General features: G+C 40.8%; 1 long non-coding RNA gene across 1 annotated transcript in view; it reads right to left on the bottom strand.

Annotated features, from left to right (window-relative positions):
- Positions 1 to 759: 759 nt before the first annotated feature.
- The window catches only part of LOC139006912 (uncharacterized), a 63778-nt gene continuing 41827 nt past the window's right edge, over positions 760 to 22710 (bottom strand). The window contains exons 3-4 of the long non-coding RNA XR_011470810.1: positions 3765 to 3893; positions 760 to 3370 (exon numbers count right to left, since the gene is read on the bottom strand). This is a non-coding gene — a long non-coding RNA (uncharacterized lncRNA). The remainder of the gene's footprint in view (positions 3371 to 3764; positions 3894 to 22710) is intronic.

The raw sequence follows: 22710 nt of genomic DNA, 5'->3' as shown, positions 1-22710 counted from the left end.
AGCCAAAATTACGGACCTTGGCATTTTTTAAAAATACACTTTTATTGATTTTAGAGATGAAGGGAGAGAGAGTTAGAAACATCAATGTTGAGAGAGACTCATTGATTAGCTGCCTTCTGTATGTCTCACACTGGGGATTGAGCCTGCAACCCAGGCTTGTGCCCTGATTGGGAATCGAACTGTGACCTCCTGGTTCATAAGTCGACGCTCAACCACTGAGCCACGCCAGCCAGGCTGACCTTGGCAATTTTGATTGGTATAACCTTCCAGGGCTGCATTTCTAAAAGAATTCTTCTTAACCAGAATGAAGCATTAACTAGCAGACTGTCTAGCAATGTGGCAAATTTATGAACATCTATTATATCAAGATGATATATATCAGCTCATTTAGGAAAGAACATATTTTAGGGAAAATTAGCTAGCCATTGAGGGAAAAGTGAAATTAGATCCCTACATAGACAATAAAATATTCAAGATTAATTATAAAGTTTAAAATAAAAGCATTAAATAAACAAACAAATAAAAATTCAGAATAAGATATAGTAAGAGAATGTTTTTATTATTCTTCATAGTAAGCTTTTCTTAGTATGAAACAAAACTAAGTAAAATTTTTAATAGTATTGAAATTTGACTACATGAAATTTTACTTATTTTTTAAATTTCTTTATTGTTTAAGGTATTACATATGTGTCCTTATCCCCCCATTGCCCCTCCACCCACCCCCTACTCATGCCCTCACCCCCCTGTTGTCTGTGTCATAAAATTTTAAATGTCTATGTAGTGAAAGATACCATATACAAAGTTAAGATGATAAATGGAAAATTGAGAAAATATTTGCAAAATATATAGTAGACAAAGCCAATATAGGTAATATTCAATACCATAGGCTCAGGAATTAGGTTGCAGAGGTTCAAATACTAGCTATACCACATTCTAGTCTCTTGACCTTAGGCAAGTTACTTAACACCTCTGGGCCTCAAGCTTCTTCATCTATTAAGTGGAGATAATAGAATCTACATGAGCTAGCTGAGAGCTATTTTTATGTAAAGGGTCAATTAAACAATAAGAAAAGGATAACCAAACCACTAGATATTCAACATCAATAAATACCTTTTGATCTTATTTTCACCTACTCCCTGGCAGCATTTCAATGTACCAGTCAAACTAGTCCTAGTCGATATTCTCTTTAAAATGGCTTTTTACCTCTTTGTTCCATGCCTTACTGTCATGGCTATCTCAGTCTAAAAATTCTCCATCCAGTCACATAAAAAAACTACCCATATTTTATTTATTTATTTATTGTTTTACTACCCATATTTTAAATCCTAACTCAAATCCTGTCTTCTCTATAGACTGTTTCTGATTAGTCAGTCAAAATAGCGCATTCTTTTTCTCTGAATTTCTAAGGTGCCTATAATACTACTTTCTACATATAATCAAACCTTGTGAAAGCTTTACTTCCTATAGGATCACATATTCTATTTCAATGTTCTTATTATAGTGCATAGGAGGTATTGTATAAAAAATGTTTACTGTGTGTTTTTTTGTTTGTTTTGTTTCCCATAACATTGATCTACTACAGGGCAATCAGTGAGAAGATATATGGAATTCTCACATACATAATCTATCCATCACACACACACACACACACACACACACACACACACACACAAAGAAACATTTCCTAAGCAGCACATACTTTCTTTTTTATTTACACTTAACTATAAATACATAAGACTGATTGATTTAACAAAAAATTGTAATATAACTCTATTGGAAGGATGAGGGTAGGAGAAAAATTACAAATATCTAAATTATAAATGAATCCTCATTTACCATAATAGCAAGTCAATACATGAAGTAGAAAATTATCAAATTAAGAAATAGGATTACAGTTAGAGGCACTGCAGTCAGAAGAGCAGAGACGGCTGTGACCAGACTAGGGGCCAGGTGGTTGCAGTGGCCCCCAGGCTGCCAGCTGTGGACCATGTGGCCATCGTGGCCTGTGGCCATGGAGGATCTTGTTCAAGATGGGGTGGCTTCACCAGCCACTTCTGGAAGTGGGAAATCTAAGGCAAAGACAATACTTGACTAGCAGGCTCCCTGAAGAGTGGAAGGCTGGAACATTGGTCAAGGAAGATCTTATCAAGATTGCCAAAAAGCAAATGATGCTAATACAGAAAGTAAGTCAAGATGTACAAAAGGGAGAAACAAACAGAAGTACTCAAATCAAAATCTGTTGCCGGAGGAACTGATGATATTATTAAGATGGACTGCAGTGTCAGGAGCCAGAGACAGGTCCTCCCAGAACCCACGGCTACCTCGCCTGTCCAAACACCAGGCAATATCCTGGGCCATGTTCCTGACCTTGGCCTTAGCCATGTTTTGAATTTTTAGCCCCATGAGAGGAAGTGCACTGCATGAGAGGAAGTACACTGCCTGCGGACTGGTGGAATATTCTTTTTTCATATCATCATGCACTTTGTGTCTGCCTCTATTGATACGCCTGAAGTGAGCATTCTACACAAGATCACCTACAGTCAACTGCTGCTTATGTTGGACCGATCTAAACACCATCATGTCATGGAGAATCAGTACTGCTCTCTGTGTGGGGTCACTGTGAGCACAAAATCCAAACACCGCAGCATCTGCAAGTGCACCGCTGGCTTTGTCCATCATTGCCAATGGCTCAAAACTGCATCAGGAGCAGGAATTACTGGTGGTTCCTCAGCTCTGTGGCCTCTGCCAGGGTTATTGTGCTTGGTTATCATCCTCTTGTACATTTTAATCCAGTACATCAACCTGTGGGTGCTCCAATGGAAATGTTGGCAAGCAGAACATGTGGCTGTTGTTCCTGCCATATTTTCACCGTAAGGCCAAGACTGCGGTGCTCATGATAATCGGGGTGTTTGTGCTGGTGTTCGGTGTCATCTGCCTCCTGCTGATTGAGCGCCTGTTCATCTTCCATCTTTATCTAATGTTGAACAGGATGAGAACGTTTGATTGTGTGACATGGGGCCACAAACAACAGAAGTCAAGAGCCTCATCAAGGAACAAAAATAGGACCCTTCGAATATAAGTATTGCCACAGCAAAGAGATCACAACCCAATTTGATCTGTACATAGGTGCCTGGAACTTTGTTCTATCAGCATCAAAGACACCTTGTGAAGAAAAGATCAAGCCAGCAGGTTCTTTCCTTTAGACCCAACCATTTCTCCAGAGGAAATGAATGACAACCCAGTTTCTCTCCACCTGGCAGGATGCTATCTTCTATAGTCTTGCCTCCAGCTCTGCCCCTTGTCAAGTCTGTGAGCATTACAGTGGTTCAGGAAGACTCCTCCTCACCAAAGGTTGCAAACAATCTCCTTCCTGTGGAGGGAGACAGTGCTGAAAATGAAGGCATAACTTCAGAAGCCAGGGGCCAGCATTGACCGAGTGCCTCACCCAGGAGCCTTTTTCTGAGATTCGGGTCCTGGCTGTGGAGTCAGCCATGGAAAACCTGTCACTCCTGAACTCGCTGCAAGGCAGCAGCCAGAATGTGCCATCTCAGCAGCCCCAGGATGCCCTCCCACAGGCCCAGGAGGCCCAGATTGTGCCATCTCCCACCATCATCATTGTGAAGGAGCTGGATGAGGAGCAGGCCCTGCAGGAAGTGTGCCCCCTCCAGCCTGACCAGTTTTCAGAATGTAAATAGGAGGTGACTTTGTGCTGGGCCCAGAAGTCTGGCCAGTGGGTCTCCACTTCCCTTGGGACCAGGACCAACCTGTCCTCAGCTTGGAGTTCAGCAACTCCTCCAATGAGTCCATTGAGATAGAAGCATTCATTCCTCCAGAGTCCCCTGTGACTATGACGCCCAATGACCTGAAGCTTGGAAAGAAGACTGGTCCAAGAGCTGTTTAAAAGAAAAGAAAATATGTGAACATCGCCAAGATCCATCTTCCCTCTTCTCTTCCCTCCTCCTATACCCCTCTCTCCTCTTTCCCCACCCCTCCACACCCAGACACTAGTGCCCAGAGCCAGAGCCCAGGACCCACACTTGGATGGGTCTGCCAGCAACAGCCTCCTGCTCTTTCTAAGGAGCCAAGAAAAGAAGGAACCAGAGTTCCTCCTCTGTTTTTGGCTACATGTGATTTTAATGAATTCAGCATTTACTCAGTTTGGAAACCACATTTTAACAGACATTATTAGGTTTTTAAACATGTCTGTGTTATTCAAGGAAGAAAGTGAATTCAGAATGAACTTGATACAATGTTTTTAGTCTTGCTTAACATTGGTACGTTTATGAGTTTAAGTAGCTTTTTAAGGAAACTCTTCACCATTTTCTACAAAATTTAATAGGAAATTAACCTATACTAGAGGTCCGATGCACGAAGATTCGTGCAAGAATGGACCTTCCTTCCCCTGGCTGCCGGCACTGCCTTCGCTCCAGCCAGCCCAGAGCTGCCTTTCTACCTTCGTTCCAGCCTAGAGCCACCTTTCCACCTTCCTACACTGCAGAGAGGCCTGGAGCGGCTGGGGTGGTGCTGAACGCCTGCATTGTTGTCATGGTGTCAATGCAAGCATCCTGCCCCGCCTCCAGCTGCTCGGCACCTGCATATGCAAATTCACCTGCCATCTTTGTTGGGTTAATTTGCATACTCACTCCTGATTGGCTGGTGGGCATCATGAAGGTATGGTCAATTTGCATCTTTCTCTTTTATTAGTGTAGATGATAAAAAGATAATATGCAAATAGACCAAACAGTGGAACAACCAGTCGCTATGACATGCACTGACCACCAGGGGGCAGACACTCAATGCAGGAGCTGCCCCCTAGTGGTCAATGTGCTCCCACAGGGGAGAGCCACTCAGCCAGAAGCCAGGTGAGCGCAGCGGTGGTGGCAGGAGCCTCTCCTGCCTGCAAGGCAGCACTAAGGAGCAGTAAGCCAAGCAGGCGGGCGGTAAGGAGCGAGGGTTCCTGGACTGTGAGAGGGATGGAACAGGCCTAAGCCAGCAGGCAGACATTCCCTGAGGGGTCCTGGACTGATAGGGGGTGCAGGCCGGCTGAGGGTCCCGCCCCTCCCCCCCCAGTGCACAAACTTTTGTGCACCAGGCCTCTAGTAAATAAACATTAATCTTAATGGCAATAAAAAATAAGATTACAAACAGTATTCAAGCATGGAGGTAAACACAGGGGATTAAGAAAAATAGTCTAAAAATGGTAGTCTATATGGTAGGGTTTCTCAAATGTTAACCTAAGAATCACAGCTTACTTGGCATCCTCCTCAGAGATCTGAGTCAATAGGCTGCTGGTCATGGGTTCTAACTTCAAAAGTAGAGTTAGTTAGGCAAAGGCCATCTGTTTTTCATTATAATTAATTTCGTATGTACAGTAGTATTCAAACTTGGTTGCTCATTAGAATCACCAGAGAGCTTTGAAAACTAGTGATGCCTAGATCCCATCCCCAGATGTTGTAATATAATTTATCTGGGGTGTAATCTGTTGTTGGTGGTTTTAACAGCTCTTCAAATGATTTTAATGTGTCCAAGATGGAGGCACACTTTGTAAATATAATTTTCTTTTTAATTATGTGCATAAATTACTTTAATTTTAATATAAAAGTAATTATCTGTATAATGTGCATGGGAGTGGGAAAAATGCAAAATTAAGAGTCAGAAGGTGTGGGATTGTGTCTGGTATGATCCTCAACCATGGGTAGCCTGTGTCCTTGGGGAAGATGCCTAATCTGTATGGGCTGTACTTTCCTCATATGTAAAACTAGAGGTCCAGTGCACAAAAATTTGTGCACTGGGGGTCCCTCAGCCCAGCCTGCACCCTCTTGCAGTCTGGAACCCCTCGGGGGATGTCTGCCTGCTGGGTTATGCCTGTTCCATCCCTCTCGAAGTCCAGGAGCCCTTGCTCCTTACTACCCTCCTGCTTGGCTCGCTGCTCCTTAGCGCTGCCTCAGAGGTGGGAGAGGCTCCTGCCACCATCACTGCACTTGCCCAGCTTCTGGATGAGCAACACTCCCCCTGTGGGAGCTCACTGACCACCAGGGGGCAGCTCCTGCATTGAGCGGCTGCCCCTTGGTGGTCAGTGTGCATCATAGTGACCGGTCGTTCCGCCATTCAGTTGATTTGCATATTATCCCTTTATTATATAGGACTAGAGGCCCAGTGCATGGATCATGCACTGGGGGGGCGTGGCCTGTGGGGATCGGCCCACTGTGGGAGTGCCACTCATCTAGGTCAGCCGAGCGGCTGTTGGAGCGTCGCTTATCCCAGTCAGCCAAGTGGTGCTCCCACTATGGGAGCGCACTGACCACCAGAGGGAAGCTCCAGCATTGAGCGTCTGCCCCCTGGTGGTCAGTGCGTGTCATAGTGACTGGTCGACCAGTTGTTCTGCCATTTGGTCACTGGGCTTTTATATATATAGATTAGGATGCTACACTAGTTATTCTCAAATATTCTTTCCAACTTCACATTTTTGGGGTAATAGCTATAATTCCCTGTGTTATCTAAAATAATAAAAGCATAATATGCTAATTAGACCAGCCATCCTTCCGGACGAAGCCAGGGTTGTGAGGGAAGCCTGGGTCCCAGGTGCCTACCAGCAGCTGGAGGGAAGCCCGGGTCCCGGGTGCCTGCCAGCAGCTGGAGGGAAGCCCAGGTCCTGGGTGCCTGCTGGTGGCCAGAGGGAAGCCTGGGTCCCAGGTGTCAGAGGGAAGCCGGTGCTGGAAGCTGGGGGAAGGAAGGCCTACTCTTGCACAAATTTCGTGCATCGGGCCTCTAGTAAAATATGGAAGTTTAAAAAATATACAGCAACAAAAAGTTCTTCATATGAGTGTTTATTTTATTTAGGGAATTATATCATACATCTTTTCATTATTTCTTTTTAATTAATATTATTTTCATATAAACATGTCACTTTTCCCCATTATGTATTTATACACTCAGTAAAATAAAAAGTTCACCCTGGGAAATAAAGATGAAAACAGTTGAGATTAAGTTACACTTAATGGCAGAGCAGTACATCATTGTCATTTCTCGAAAACATCCTTTGCTAGATTGCATCCAAGATGACAAAATAGCCTACCTTTCTGTTATTGTGAATTATTTTCTCAATAGTGATAAAAGCAGATCCTGATTTTTCTATTGGCCCAAACCTCTTTCTACAAGCAGCACCTACTTGTATTATGTCTACTCCTGACTAACTTTAAGGGGACAGTGTGTGGTCATAAATTCAGGCAAAACAAATAATTGATTAGAGTGGTAGCTAAGCTCCATTTATTACTCAAAGGTCTTACCCTGATATATCCTAGAGGCTTAGTATAATTGTGCTGTCAATTCACAATCATGAACACTAACAAAAGGAGATTTGGAGAATAAGGATTGATACAGATGATACAAGGGATTTTAGAGTGACTTTAGAATGCACTGCATAGAGGGAACTTCCAATATGCCTTCATAATTATATTTTCTTTAGAATACTTTAAAGTTAGCTTCCATTTCTTGAATCAATACAGATAATTGGCATTGTAAAGATAGAGAAAAGAACCTATTCTGAAACAAACAAACAAAAAAAATCAGCTGCCCATAATTACAGATGGATTATGGAGAGAAAGCTACACAGCTTTTTACAAAAGTACTTATATTCATGTGCACATATGTTTGCCTGTGACTTTGAACTCCTCCCTTTTAAGGAAAGTTTTTGCCCAGATGGAAGTCAGAATCTATAGTAATCCAGTGCTGAAACAAAAGGTGAATTTCAAAATGAAAGGAGGTCACAGCCATGTGCCATGATTTTGCAGGTAGTTAAAAATGAACTGAGAAGTCACCATCTGGTGGGAGGCATCTGAGGGAAGCAGCCACTTTCTGTTGGACATAAATAGAATGAAAGCTTGTTGACCTATTTATTCTTAGATGTTTGCCATCATGTTTTGCTCCTCCACTGAAATATACCCATCTTATGATCTCTCAGTTTTAGAACGGATGTTCTTAGCTAACTCTGAGCTAATCTAATCAATTAATTTATTCTGAGATGTTGTAAGAGTCCCCTCTCTCAGGTAAAACATGAATGTTTTCAGAAGTTTGATCCTTCTTGTCTACCCTACTAAAAACACTAAGAAAATTTCAGGTGAAGGAGGAGAGTAGCTCAGTACCAAGAAGAAGAAAGATTGGTGGGCTAGTAGGATCTTGTTAAGCCCCTGCAATCACAGCATCTATGGATAAAGGCTAGAAAATACACACCTACTTTTAGAAAGCAGTTTATATGTGAATGGAGTTTTCAGCCGTTTTCTTGAAGAAAAACATTGTCATTCAAAATCACTTGAAAGAGATTACAAATAATATAAAAAGTAACCTACACAATAAACAATAATAATGCTAAATCATATTTATAGTTTTTAAAAAGCTATAGTTGACATACAATATTATGTTTCAGGTGTATAACACAGTGATTTGACATTTATGTATCTTGGGATGTGATCACCACAAAAAGTCTAGTAATCATCTGTCATGGTACAAAATTATTACAATACTAGAGGCCCGGTGCACAAAAATTTGTGCACTCGGGGGGCGGGGGGAAGGGGGCCTCCCAGCCCGGCCTGTGCCCTCTCGCTGTCTGGGATCTCTCAGGAGATAACGACCTGCTGGCTTAGGTCTGCTCCCGAGTGGCAGAGGGCAGGCCCAATCCCTAGGTGCAGCCCCTGGTCGGGCTCAGAGCAGTGCTGATTGGGGAGTTGGGGCGCCACCCCCTCTCATGCACAGAGCAGGGCGGATCGGGAGGTTGCGAAGCCACCCTCAGTCATGCTCAGGGTAGGGCCGATTGGGGGTTGGGGCACCACCCCCTATCACACTCAAGGCAGGGTCGATGGGGAGGTTGCGGCGCCACCCCCTGTCACACACAGAGCAGGGCGGATCAGGGGGTTGGGGCGCCGCCCTCTATCACCCACAGAGCAGGGCCGATCAGGGGGTTGGGGTGCCACCACTGTCACACTCAGAGCAGGGCCGATGGGGAAGTTATGGCTCTACCCCGTCACACACAAAGCAGGGCCCGTGGGGGGCGGGGGGGAGGGGTTGGGGCGCCGCACCCTGTCACACACAGAGCCGCAAGGCGATCAGGGGGTTGGGGAGCTCCCCCCTATCAGGCACAGAGCAGGGCTGATCAGGGGGTTGGGGCGCCTTCCCCTGTCACGAACAGAGCAGGGCGGATAGGGAGGTTGTGGCCCCGCCCCCTGTCACACACAGAGCTGCAGGGCGATCAGGGGGTTTGGGCGCTGCCCCCTGTCATGCTGATCCTGGTGCCGGGAGGCCTCGCGGCTCTGCTGATCCCGGTGCTGGGAGGCATATTACCCTTTTACTATATAGGATAGATACCTGGTGCATGGGTGGGGGCTAGCTGGTTTGCCCTGAAGGGTGTCCTGGATCAGGGTGGGGGTCCCCACTGGGATGCCTGGCCAGTCTGGATGAGGGGATGATGGCTGTTTGCAGCTGGTCACACACCCTTCAGGGTGGGGGTCCCCACTGGGGTGCCTGGCCAGTCTGGGTGAGGGGCTGAGGGCTGTTTTCAGGCTGATGGGTGACTGAAGCTCCCAACTGCTCCTTTTTTTCTTTTTTTTTATTCTGGGCCAAGGCCTCTGCTGCTGAAAGCAGGTATCTGGTTTGTTTGCCGTTCTATAATCAAAACACTGTATCATCTCCAGCTCTGAAATCCCGGCCGGCTGAAAGCTGGTTTCTGGGGTTTTGTTTAGCTTCTATATTTGTTACAATGTTTCAAACTGCCAGCTCAGAGGCCGGCAAGGCAGGCGGGGAACGTTGAAGTCCTCCTTCACTGAAGCAAGCAAGCCTCATGTTCACTTCCAGCTGCCTGGCTGCCGGCTGCCATCTTGGCTGGCAGTTAATTTGCATATCGCCCTGATTAGCCAATAGGAAGGGTAGTGGTCATATGCTAATTACCATGTTTCTCTTTTATTAGATAGGATTATTGATTTTATTCCGTGTGTTGTACATTACATCATATGACTTAGTTATTTTATAACTGGAAGTTTATATCTTTTTCCCTTCACTTTTTCATCCATCTCCCACCTTCCATCAGCTTCCTCTCCATCAACCATCATCAGTTTGTTCTCTGTGTCTGAGTCTGTTTCCGTTTTGTTTTATTTGTTCATTTGTTTTGTTCTTTTAGATTCCACCTATAAGTAAAGTCATATGGTATGGTATTTGTCTTTAGCTGATTTATTTCACTTAGCATAATACCCTCTAGGTCCATCCACATTGTCACAAATAGCAAGATTTCATTCTTTTTTATTGCTGAATAATATTACATTGTGTATGTATATAAACCATATCTTCTTTACTCATTCATTTCTCAATGGAAACCTAGGTTGCTTCCATATCTTGGCTATTGTAAATAATGCTGCAGTAAACATGGAGGTGCATATATATTTTTAAATTAGTATTTTCATTTTCTTTGGATAAATATGCAGACGTGGAATTCCCAGGTCATATGGTAGTTTTATTTTTAATTTTTTGAGGAACTTCCATACTGCTTTCCACTGAGGCTGCACTAATTTATAATTCCATGAATACTGCACCCAAGTTCCCTTTTGTCCACATCATCATCATTATGTATAGTGTTTTAACACTTGGATTGCGGGAAACGAGTTAAGTCGGCTCGCGTGAATTGCGCGTACTCCGCGGGAGCCGTCTTAACTCGGTTCATATAGATTTGCGGTGGAGTGCGGGAAACGTGTAAACTCGGGCCGATTGTAACTGCGTATTACCAAATATTTGTTTGTTTGCCATTCACAAAGATACCTACCTGCGTATGCGAACCGCCATCTTATATTTTGGCGGGAAATTCACCCGACACCGTAGTGTTAAAAGTGCTTCCACAAAAATGATCTAATTCCTTGTAACAAACCAGCCTTAGCTGGTTTGGCTCAGTAGATAGAACACTGGCCAGCAGACTGAAGGGTCCTGGGTTCCATTCTGGTCAAGAGAACGTACCTCAGTTGTAGGCTGGATCCCCAGCCCTGGCAGGGAGGTATGTGGGAGGCAACCAATCAATGTCTCTCTCACATCAATGTTTCTCTCTGTGTGTCTCTCCCCCTCCCGTTCAATCTCTCTAAAAATTAATGAAAAAAATATCCCTGGGTGAGGATGAATAAAAACAAAACAAAAACAGAAAAACCAAGATGGCAGCATAGGTAAACACCAGAGTTTGCTGCCTCACACAACCACTTCAAAAATACAACTAAAAGACGGAATGGACATCACCCAGAACCACAGGAAGGCTGGATGAGTGGAAATTCTACAATTAGAAGGAAAGAGGAAAGCATACCAAGACTCAGAGGAGGTGCGGTGCGGAAGTAAAATACAGAGGTACAGAGGCACACGCAGAGCGGGCTGGCGGCTGAGGGCGCGGTTGTCTTTTTCAATCGGGAGGGAGTCTCAGAATCTGAGCTCCAGTTCTGGGCGAGTCTCTGGGGACCTAGACTCATACAGGAGAAGCGGGACTGTCTGACATCGGTCGGAACTCGAGGGCAGCTTTCTCTCGGAGGTACTTGCAGCAATTGCTGGGACATTGAGAAGTGGGGCCTCTGAAGGCAGGACTGAGAGCAGCCATAACTGCTCGCTCCACCCGCCCTGTTGATCCCTTGGGACCCGCCCCACCCAAGCCTTGCACGGAGGCGTTTGCTGATAGCCTCAGGCAGAGGCTAGATTAGCACCTCCCTAGAGCTCCAGGACAGAAGTTCTCCCACTGCAGACACAGCTAATTCTCACAGCCAATTGGCCTGGAGGCCAATCCCTCCCAGTGTTACTTACAACAATCAAGGCTTAACTACAACAAGACTGTGCACAAAGACCACAAGGGGGAGCACCAAGAGTGTCCTCCTCAGGTAATTGGGGAGGCTGAACCACTGGGCCCCAGAGGACACTTAGCACAGAAAACCACTTTATCAACACAAGAAAGCATAAAAAATGCGGAGACAAAGAAACAGGACACAAATGACAGAAATGGAGGAAAGCAAACTGCTGGATATAGAGTTCAAAACCACACTTTTAAGGTTTTTCAAGAATTTTCGAGAAACCGCCGATAAATGTAGTGAGATCCTCAAGAAATCTAGTGAGACCCTAGATGTTGTGATAAAGGACCAACTAGAAATTAAGCATACACTGACTGAAATAAAGAATATGATACAGACTCCCAAAAGCAGACCAGAGAATCGCAAGAATCAAGTCAAAGATTTGAAATACAAAGAAGCAAAAACACCCAACCAGAAAAGCAAAATGAAAAAAGAACCCAAAAATACGAAGATAGTGTAAGGAGCCTCTGGGACAGCTTCAAGCGTACCAACATCCAAATTATAGGGGTGCCAGAAGAAGAGAGAAAGCAAGATATTGAAAACCTATTTGAAGAAATAATGGCAGAAAACTTCCCCTACCTGGTGAAAGAAATAGACTTACAAGTCCAGGAAGCACAAAGAACCCCAAACAAAAGGAATCCAAAGAGGACCACACCAAGACACATCACAATTAAAATGCCAAGAGCAAAAGACAAAGAGAGAATCTTAAAAGCAGCAAGAGAAAGAAAGTCAGTTACCTACAAGGGAGTACCCATACGACTGTCAGCTGATTTCTCAACAGAAACTATGCAGGCCAGAAGGGAGTGGCAAGAAATATTCAAAGTGATGAATAGCAAGAACCTACAACCAAGATTACTTTATCCAGCAAAGCTATCATTCAGAATTGAAGGTCAGATAAAGAGCTTCACAGATAAGAAAAAGCTAAAGGAGTTCATCACCACCAAACCAGTATTATACGAAATGCTGAAAGGTATCCTTTAAGAAGAGGAAGAAAAAGGTAAAGATACAAATTATGAACAACAAATACACATCTATCAACAAGTGAATCTAAAAATCAAGTGAATAAATAATCTGATGAACAGAATGAACTGGTGATTATAATAGAATCAGGGGCATAGAAAGGGAATGGACTGACTATTCTTGTGGGGGAAAGGGGTGTGGGGGTGCGGGAAGAGATTGGACAATAATCGTGCACCTATGGATGAGGACACTGGGTGGGGAGTGAGGGCGGAGGGTGGGGTGGGAACTGGGTGGAGGGGAGTTATGGGGGGAAAAAAGAGGAACAAATGTAATAATCTGAACAATAAAGATTTAATAAAAAAAAATTATATCAAACTATAAAAAACAACAACCAAAAAACCAAACCTGTAAATTAGGTATAGTAATTAAAAGCCCCGTTTTACACATGAAGAAACTGAGATTCAAAGAGATTAAATAAAGTACCAATAATGGTATATAACTAGTACTTGGTAGGAAGAGAGGAGCTAAAATGGCTTGCATTCAAGTGACTATAATAACTACCATTTATTGAACACTTACTATGTTCCAGTCATTATGTTAAGTACTTGTAAGGATATTATTGCATCATAAAATATTATCACTTCTTAAAACCCAGAGATGAATATCTTCTAACAAAAGGGAAGTAAGAAATAGACTTATAAAAAATTTAATTCATAAAACAACTTAGGGCAGAAAATGATGATGACAATACTATCATTTGCTGAACAGCTACTATTTGACAGACAATGTGCTAGGAACTTAATCTATATTTTATCTAATTCTCACAACTACCCAACAAGGCAGATATTGTCTCATTTGCACATGAAAAATATGAAGCACAGAGAGATTAAGTGACTTATGATCATACAGCTGGTAAGTGATGGGACATTCTAAGTATGTGTCATGTGATATCTAATTACACTAAATTTTCACTTTTTAAATGATTATTTAATGATCATGAAAATTCACCTATATAGACATAACTACATAACTGGTATTTAAAACAATTTATTTGTGTTTCCCACTACTCTTTTTAAACTGTTAAATGTGAGTAGTCTTTTCTCCTAGCCTTGGATTAGAACTCAGACAGGCTCCATATTATTTTCTGGCCACCCTTAGGTAAAGTTCTATAATCACACTAAGTCATAAATACAGTTTAAGTACAGTTATTATAACTTTCCAATAACGTAATAATAAAAATGTCAAAATTGTTGGAATGTTAAAAGCTTCCCACCTCTTCCAACAGGGCTTGCTGCAGGTTGGACACACACGTTGGGAGTGAGGGAGTCTTTCTTTCCCTGCTCCTCTTTCCCTAGTTTATTAACTACTGGAGGCCTTGTGATTGGACTCGTGCACAGATTTGTGCACCAGTAAGGTCCCTTGGCCTGGCCTGTGGGGATAGGGCCAAAACTGGCTCTCCGACATCCCCCAAGGAGTCCGGATTTTTAATAATTTTTTTAAAGCACCAGCTTTGAGGTTCTCTGAAATGCAACTTACTATTTCTGCTCTAGATTTACAAAGACTCTATTGATATGAAATGCCCTGTCTTTGGCATTCCTTGGAAGAAACCAGTCTTTGGGAAAACTGATTGTATTTAACTAAATATAATCTCTTGTGCTGAAGAGACCAATCACAGAACATCACAATAAACACTATTTTGATCATGAAACTGGGCATTGAAAACCACCTCGATTTCATTAGGCTTCAGCTTAACTGTATCCATTGCAAGGATTCCAGGCAAACCTGCCTTTTGCAAAGCTGTATTTGGAGTGGCATGTACATCGGTGATATTGCTTCTGCTTTTTCCAAATGTAACTACATGACAAGATTTTTTTAATACTTAAATTACTCTTGGAAAGAAAGCTCTGTGCCAAAGAAACTAATTGCTTGAATTCTTCAAATCAATGAGGTATAATCTATTAAATTACTATTAATTGATATACACAGGGAATATCTCATAATTTTATTTTTAAAAGTTTGTCCTATGTTCCTTAATATTCCTTCACATTCATATAACATTAAACTTGCAACACAAACACCAAAGTAGGTCATACACAACATAAGTGAATTAGATACATAATTTCTTTTATTATTCATAAAAAGTATAGTGCTACATATCCTTATTTACTCATTTTTATTTATACTCTGATTTTCTTTCAAAAAGAATTTTGATGGTTATATAAAAATTTTAGTATATAAAATATAAAGATTGAGAGTCAACAGTGGTAGATACTAAGCAAAGCTGTTTTGCCATGAGTGGTTGTATTTTAAGTTCTACCATATTGCTTTTAAAAAAGCAACCTCAGCCCTAACCGGTTTGGCTCAGTGGATAGAGCGTCGGCCTGTGGACTGGAGGGTCCCAGGTTCGATTCCAGTCAAGGGCATGTATCTTGGTTGCGGGCACATCCTCAGTAGGGAGTGTGCAGGAGGCAGCTGATTGATGTTTCTCTATCATCAATGTTTCTAACTCTCTATCCCTCTCCCCTCCTCTCTGTAAAAAATCAATAAAATATATTTTTTAAAAATAAAAATAAAAAATAAAAAAGCAACCTCAGTATACCAAAGAATAGGATGCTGAAAGGTAGTTTAATCAACAATATAATTAGGTTAATAAACACACAATGAAGAGGTGACGTGGTACAATTTAGTTGAAATTTAGACATGTTTTAATATTTTTGTTTATGTTTTAATATTTATTCATACATTGTTTTATTTTTTTCTAAAACAATATTTTCCAAATGAAGTTTTCAAATATTTGCTAAAAATATTACATAACAACAGACGAAATAATAAAATAAAAACTGGCCTGGCCTCAGTTGCTCAGTGGTTGAGCATTGACCTATGAACCAGGAGGTCATGGTTTGATTCCCAATCTGGGTACATGCACAGTAGGGGGTATGCAGGAGGCAGCCAATCAATGATTCTCTCTCATCATTGATGTTTCTCTCTCTCCCTCTCCTTGTCTCTCTGAAATAAATAAAAATATATTTAAAAAACCCAATTAAATAAAAAAAATTGTATTGGTATACTCTTTCCTCTTCTTATGGGCCAATGTGGATAATTAGCCAGAAAGTAGCTATTTTCCCTAAAAACATGGTATTTTGTCCACCTACCCATAATACTGAAGGGTTTTTTTGAATCTCAAAATTATTGCCCCTAGGCACACATACATGAATTATGTACAAATGGTTAAATTTATTTATTTAATTTTATCTTTCAATTTAAATTTTATTTATTCATATATTATTTTACTTTTTTAAATTAATTTTTTATTTCAGAGAGGCAGGAAGAGGGGGAGAGAGATAGAAATATCAATGATGAGAATCATTGATCAGCTGCCTCCTGCACGTCCCCTACTGGGGATCAAGCCCACAACCCAGGTATGTGTCCTGACTGGGAATTGAACCATGACCTTCTGGTTAATGACTGATGTTCACGTTCAACCACTGAGCCACAGGGCTGGGCTATTTTACATTTTTATTGAATTTATTGTGGTGACATATGCACGAGACATTTTTTAGATTGACACATTGTTAACTACTTAGAAGTTTAGTTTTAATATCAGTTGGAAATATTAATTACTACATATTTAATTATGTGAAAGAGCAGTCATGGGGCCAAGTGAAGGCCTTACGGAAAATTTAGGTTCCTCCACCCCATGAATAACTTTCATCAAACCCCAACCCCCAAAGAAACATTCAACCTTAGCAAAAGCATTTTCTACATAACCTTGCCTTTGCACCTTCTTTCAACCAGATTGCCTTCTCAAGCTCTTCCTATGTAGAAATTTTGGAACCACTACTAGCAATCTGCAAATTCATAGGTTTAAATATGACAGCCTGAGTTCACATCTCTATTTGCTACTGCTCTCTGTTTTCAAAGAGTAACTAAAAGAAGAAAAGCACTGCAAAGTTTAAAAAAATTAAAATTCTGGTAATTACAAAGAGAGAAAATGGAGAATGCTTATTAATATTTGATATGGACTAATATAAAGTCTAAGTAAGAAAAGATATAAATTTAACATAGATCCAAAATCATCATTGAAATGAGATCTAATATTGTGCTGCTGTTATTTTTAAATATCAACCTATATTTAAGGGTTGAGTTGACTCAAGGTTTTGAAGTTGTTATGTATATATATATACTTTCGTTGGAATTCCCCTGGCTTGTATCTTAAGTTCATGTTCTAGTTCTACTTGCTCTTCCTGGGTGATTTTTTAATATTGTCATAATTTTAACCACACAACAGCCTATATGCTGTTGACTACCAAATCTGGGTATTTAACAGAAAAGCTTCATTCTCATACCCAATTATCTCCTAAAATCTCCACTAGATTTGTCATAGATTTCCTAAACCTCAACTTGTCTAAAACTAAACTCATGATATACTTCTCCTCTTATAATTACTTAATTGTTGGCACCCCACCCACCTGAACATCCATGTTAGAAACTGAATCTTTCCTATCCCTCACCTTCCCTACAGTCAATCCATGTTCAAGTTTTATCCACCTAACTTCCCAAACATTAGTTTAATCCTTATCTTCCTTCTACTACCTAAGTGCAGAACCACATTTTTGATACCCTGGATTCTGGAACAATGATCTCCTATCTGGTCTCTCTGCCATCAAATTTGTCCCCCTATAATTGTCTCCTACACTGCTATAGAGTTCTGAAATGTTGCCAGTGTGTTCTAAAATGCAAATCTGTCCATATCACCCATCTATTTAAAATCCTCCATGGTTTCTGAGAGATCTGTGCATTACTTTCCAAAATGCGCATCCCAGAACTCTAGCCCCAAAAGATCGTATTTCATTAAGTGTTCCATGGTCAGAAATTATGCAGTATGTTCTTGTTTTGGAGAGTCACATTGCATATTACCATATTTGTTTCCAAGAGACTCTACATTAAAGGAATCTTTTGATCTAATGTTTTCCAAACTCCTCCCCCGACAGAATTCTCTGCTAGGAACAAAATATTACATCAAGTATCTGCTAGGAAAGCTCCTTAACATGTCGCAAGAGGCCTTGCATTATCTGGACCCTGTCCAACTCCTCAGCCATCATTTCTCCCCACTCCCCATATCCTATTCTGTTCTCTAGTATCACTGAAGTGTTGTTTCTCAGTCCTTGACCCTAGCTCAAGCTACTGCTTCTTCCTTCTATCCTTCTTCAATTTATTTCAAAAGTGGCTTCCTGCAGAAAACCTTGTGCTTCAAGGTTCAAACCTCCAAGCTTGCCTCTTTCGTTACATTTATCACATCTATTTATGAATCTCGCTCCCCTACTAGACTATGTGCCTCTTGAAGGCAGTGATTACACTTTATTCATCTTTTTATCCCCAACATAACCACAATACTTGGCATTTAGCAATACTGAAATGAAATAAATAGTGTCTGTCCTATGTAGCAGGTACCTGAAAAAAAAATTCCATACATGTTAGTTGAATCAGAAACAGGTTTCCCTCAACCATTTATTTAAGGTCTGTAAATATAAATCAGTTCTTTCAATGATGACTTTTATCTGGTCACAGACATTGGTGCCCCTTTTACTACTCTGACAGCACATACAATGTTGTTCTACAAATCTTTAGAGTTGTGGCCTTTGGTTCAATTTCTTTTTAAGCTAAATCTTTCAGATACAGAGAACTGAATAGGCAAGGGAAAGAGGATGTAGTTTAGAAGTCTCTGGACTGGCTCATGAAAGGATATAGTGAGGTAAATTAATGCTGACACAGTGCCCTCTTGTCAAAATAGCATGCAGGTCTAAGAAAATGATCACAAGCAGCACATGTGCTGGTTGGGGAAAAGCAAGCATTCCAGATGGCTATGTTACCGCTGAACTTCAATAGACAGACTTTCAGGACAGAGAGAGGAAAAATCTGTTATCCAGGTCATTCTTAATTTTCTGGGATATCATCTAAAGCTATTTGCTTCAAAGCTCCTAAGAATCCTGACTAGTAAATATTGACTATTTCATTGTAAGGCAAATAATGCTCGTAAAATTGGAGGCTGGATGGATGTTTCCTAAAAATTATGCTAAAGAATCTTTTTATCTTATAATTTCATTCCCTTTTACTTATTATACACCAACTAGCATTACTATTATACTTTTGCAGAAAATCAAACCCATGCTTACCTGTGGGTTAGTGAGAAATTATGTGTTTGATGTTTCTGGGTGAGTCAGCCTTTCATTTAAATATCTCTTGCAATCTTTAATGGATGCCTTCTGCCATGAAATAGAGGTATCTGCTGAAAAGGGCACCTCAGTCACTCTATACAGTTGTAGAGGGAGGATCCATCTCTGATCCAATGGCATATGATTTCTGAATCTCACTGCATAGCAATCACATTTGCTAAATTTTAAATTTCATCATGGCATTACACAGTGTGGAACAGACTGCTGTGTGTTCTTATAAAGACAGTTTGAGAAAATTCTAACTTTACAAATTCCATAAGTGCGGAAAAATAATAAAAATAATTTTAAAAATCACTGGCTCTAGTCTCCTGAGACATAAAAAATGCTCATAGGATTATAGAGGGAGCCTCAGATTGAACACCTGGCCATAGGTTGTAGCTTCAGCCTGTCTATTCTTTTTTAGACCTAGAAATAGGCAATGATTTATTAAGAAACAAAATTGTTTTCCTGACTGGTTTGGCTCAGTGGATAGAGCAATGGCCTATGGACTGAAGGATCCCAGGTTCGATTCTGGTCAAGGGCACATGCTGGGTTGCGGGCTTAATCCCAAGTTGGGGACATGCAGGAGGCAGCTGATCAATGATTCTTTCTTATCATTAATATTTCTATCTTTCTCTCCCTCTCCCATCCTCTCTAAAATCAGTAGAAATATATTAAAAAAGAAAAAAAATTGTTAGTTTTTTCTCAATGAAGCAGCAGAGAGAAAAGCATAATAAGCATAGACAACAAAGGGCAGAAACAGCAATTTCCTTCTCTTTTTCAATTCTTCCCCTTTTGTCTTTAAATGGGATCCTGAGGGCACTACCAATATCTTCACATTGTACTCACAGTCCCTTTTATTTATTGACTAGAGGCCCTGTGCACAAAACTCATACACAGATAGGGTCCCTAGGTCTGGCTGGCGATCAGGGCTGATCGGGGCCTATTGGGGGCCTTCCAGCTGCCAACCGAGGCCTTCCTTCATTCCACACCACCCACTGGTGGTCAGCACACATCATAGTGAGCGATCAAACTCCCAGTCTCCCAGTCAAACTCCCGAGGGGACACTTTGCATATTAGCCTTTTATATAGAGAGAATTTTTTAGAAAGAGAAAAGAAGGGAGAGAGAGTAAGGAAGGGAAGGAGGGAGAGAGGAGAAAGACAAAGAGAGAGAGAAAGAGAGAGACATCATTTTGATGTTCCATTTATTCACTTATTTATGCATTCATTGGTTGATTCTTGTATGTGCCCTGACCAGGGATCGAACAGCAACATTGGTGTATCAGTATGATGCTCTAACCAACTGAGCTACCTGGCCAGGGCCACAGTCCCTTTTATATGCAACTCATCTCTTTATTTGGTTATTTTGATACTATCTCTAACTCCACACCAAACATGTTTATATCCCAATATAATAACAGAAATCTTTCTGGGATGGAAGATTTGTATAAATGTATATAAGTTCATAGTTGCAACTTTTTGTTTTGGGCTATTCCCCCTCCCCCCACTTTTCCATATTGTAATCTGTATCATTTTGCAAACTGTTACAATTCCCTTTTCTGTTTTAGCCATTATCATTTTATATGACTTTTTTATCCCTAGAATTTCCAGAACCCATTTCCAGGCCAAGCTGTTATATTTCTTTTAAAGTCCCACTATATCTTCCCTGGCATATATGTCTAAACTGGTATTTATATTATTTCTCTGTTCTCATTCGCATTGACAATGCCTTCCAATTTAGGTCACCAATGGACTTCGTTATCATAATGCCCTTTGCCTTCTTGGATAAAGAATAAAATGTCCAAAAGGATAAATATGATCTTATTCTGATTCCTATGGCACTCAGCCAGGCATCTTCACACAACAGGCTCATTTTTACTTTGTCCATGGCTAAAAAGTATTGCCCAAATCAGTTGAAGACAGACTTCAAATGAGATACATCATTTCATATTTTTTAAAAAGTATCATAGAACAAATAAGTAGCAATCCATATTCCTTTTTTTTAAAGCAATTTTAGGAGGAAAATGATTTAGAACCATTGATATACCCACTTTCTGTAAAAGGCCGTATGGCTTGAGATTCTACTCTACCTAATGTTTACACATTTTCTCCCAGTGTTTGATGTCAGACTTGCAGGATCTTGCTATTGGTTTTTGCTTGGCTTTGTTTGGTGTTTCTATGGGCTTTGAAGGTGTGTATCTAACACCTGGACTTGGGGCAACTTGATATTGTGGGACACTCATTTAATTAGCAGCTAAGAGACCTGGGTTCTAATCCTAGCTCTCCTATAAGCTAATTACAGTCAAGTTTCAAGACTTACATTTTTCATCTGTACAATGGAGTTAGATTTGGATTTATTAAATCCCTATGTATTCTGAATCTCTGACTTTGTGTGTGTGTATGTGTTTAAGATTTCCTTTCTTTGGACTGGGTCCTATGGGAAGACTGAACCGAGGCTGCTAATGCAACTTGACTTACGAGCCTTTGAAAGGTTCATCTAGCAAGAACTTCCACAGATCTCCATCTTCTCTGATCTGGCTTTAAATTCCATCTTAAAGAGTTGTTAGCATGTGTGATAGTCAAGGAAAAAGAGGTACAACCTCCAGAAGGCTCTGATTAACTAGTATACATATCTATTTTCCCCCATGAGTACGGTTCACTTGGCACGTCCCTTTATTGGGTATTAATTTCTTCAATTACTTAGGCAGCTCTGGAATTTGAAGGTGTGAAGGGCAAAATAATAAACGTTAAGGACTATAAAATTCACATAGGATTTTTATGTCTATCTCAATGATAGAGCAAGCGGCAAGTAACCGTGGGAGTAAATGGTCACAGACAAATGCCACTTAAAGATGATACAAGCTGAATAACTGCTGAACACAGCCCACTGTTTGAATAAATTTTAGATGATTCCTGCATTACCATTTGTATTCTCTCTTCTTTTTCTTGTTTCTTCTTCTTTTTGCCCACCTGCAATTCTGTAAAGTGCCCAATATCCTCACCCTGCCACTGAACTTTCCAAAATGTCCCACAGGAATCTGCTTAGAATTGGCATGCTCTATCAGCTTTATAGCTGTAGGTCTTTACCAAAACTGCCAAAATATTCCTCATCAGAATGTCCCCAGTCTGATACAGTAACCCATGGTTATATGTCAATGGATGCTACCTTCCTAGATAAAATCAGATAGGTTTCATAGAAAGACAAAATAATTTTTCTAAAAAGATGTTGCTCTACAGGAATTTTAAGGGATGATTCAGCCAGTCAGGGAGATAATTAAGATACTTAGGGAACTGTAACAATCTTTAAATCACATTGGAAAAGGAAAGCCTACCAAGAGAATAGGTTTAATATATTGAATAATGTATAAATTCATATACCTTTGTCACAATTTGCTTATTACATTCATCCTCCAAACTTGTCAACTAAAGACAGACATTATCCTGAATTGATAAATATGTTTATGAAATTACTTACTCTTTTTAAAAAATATGTTTTATTGATTTTTAGAGAGGAAGGAAGAGAAATTGAGAAACATGCCTCCTGCATGCCCCCTATTGGGGATTGGGCCCACAGCCGGGGCATATGCCCTGACAAGGAATTGAACAGGTGACCTCTTGGTTCCTGGGTTAAAGTTCAACCACTGGACAACACTAGCCTGGCTGAAATGATTTATTCTTAATACTATGAT

This window comes from Myotis yumanensis, unplaced genomic scaffold (genome assembly GCF_028538775.1).
Source record: "Myotis yumanensis isolate MYYU_CA2020_CCGP unplaced genomic scaffold, mMyoYum1.0.hap1 SCAF_3, whole genome shotgun sequence".
NCBI lineage: Eukaryota > Metazoa > Chordata > Mammalia > Chiroptera > Vespertilionidae > Myotis > Myotis yumanensis.
This window is presented reverse-complemented; position numbering and strand designations above follow the sequence as displayed.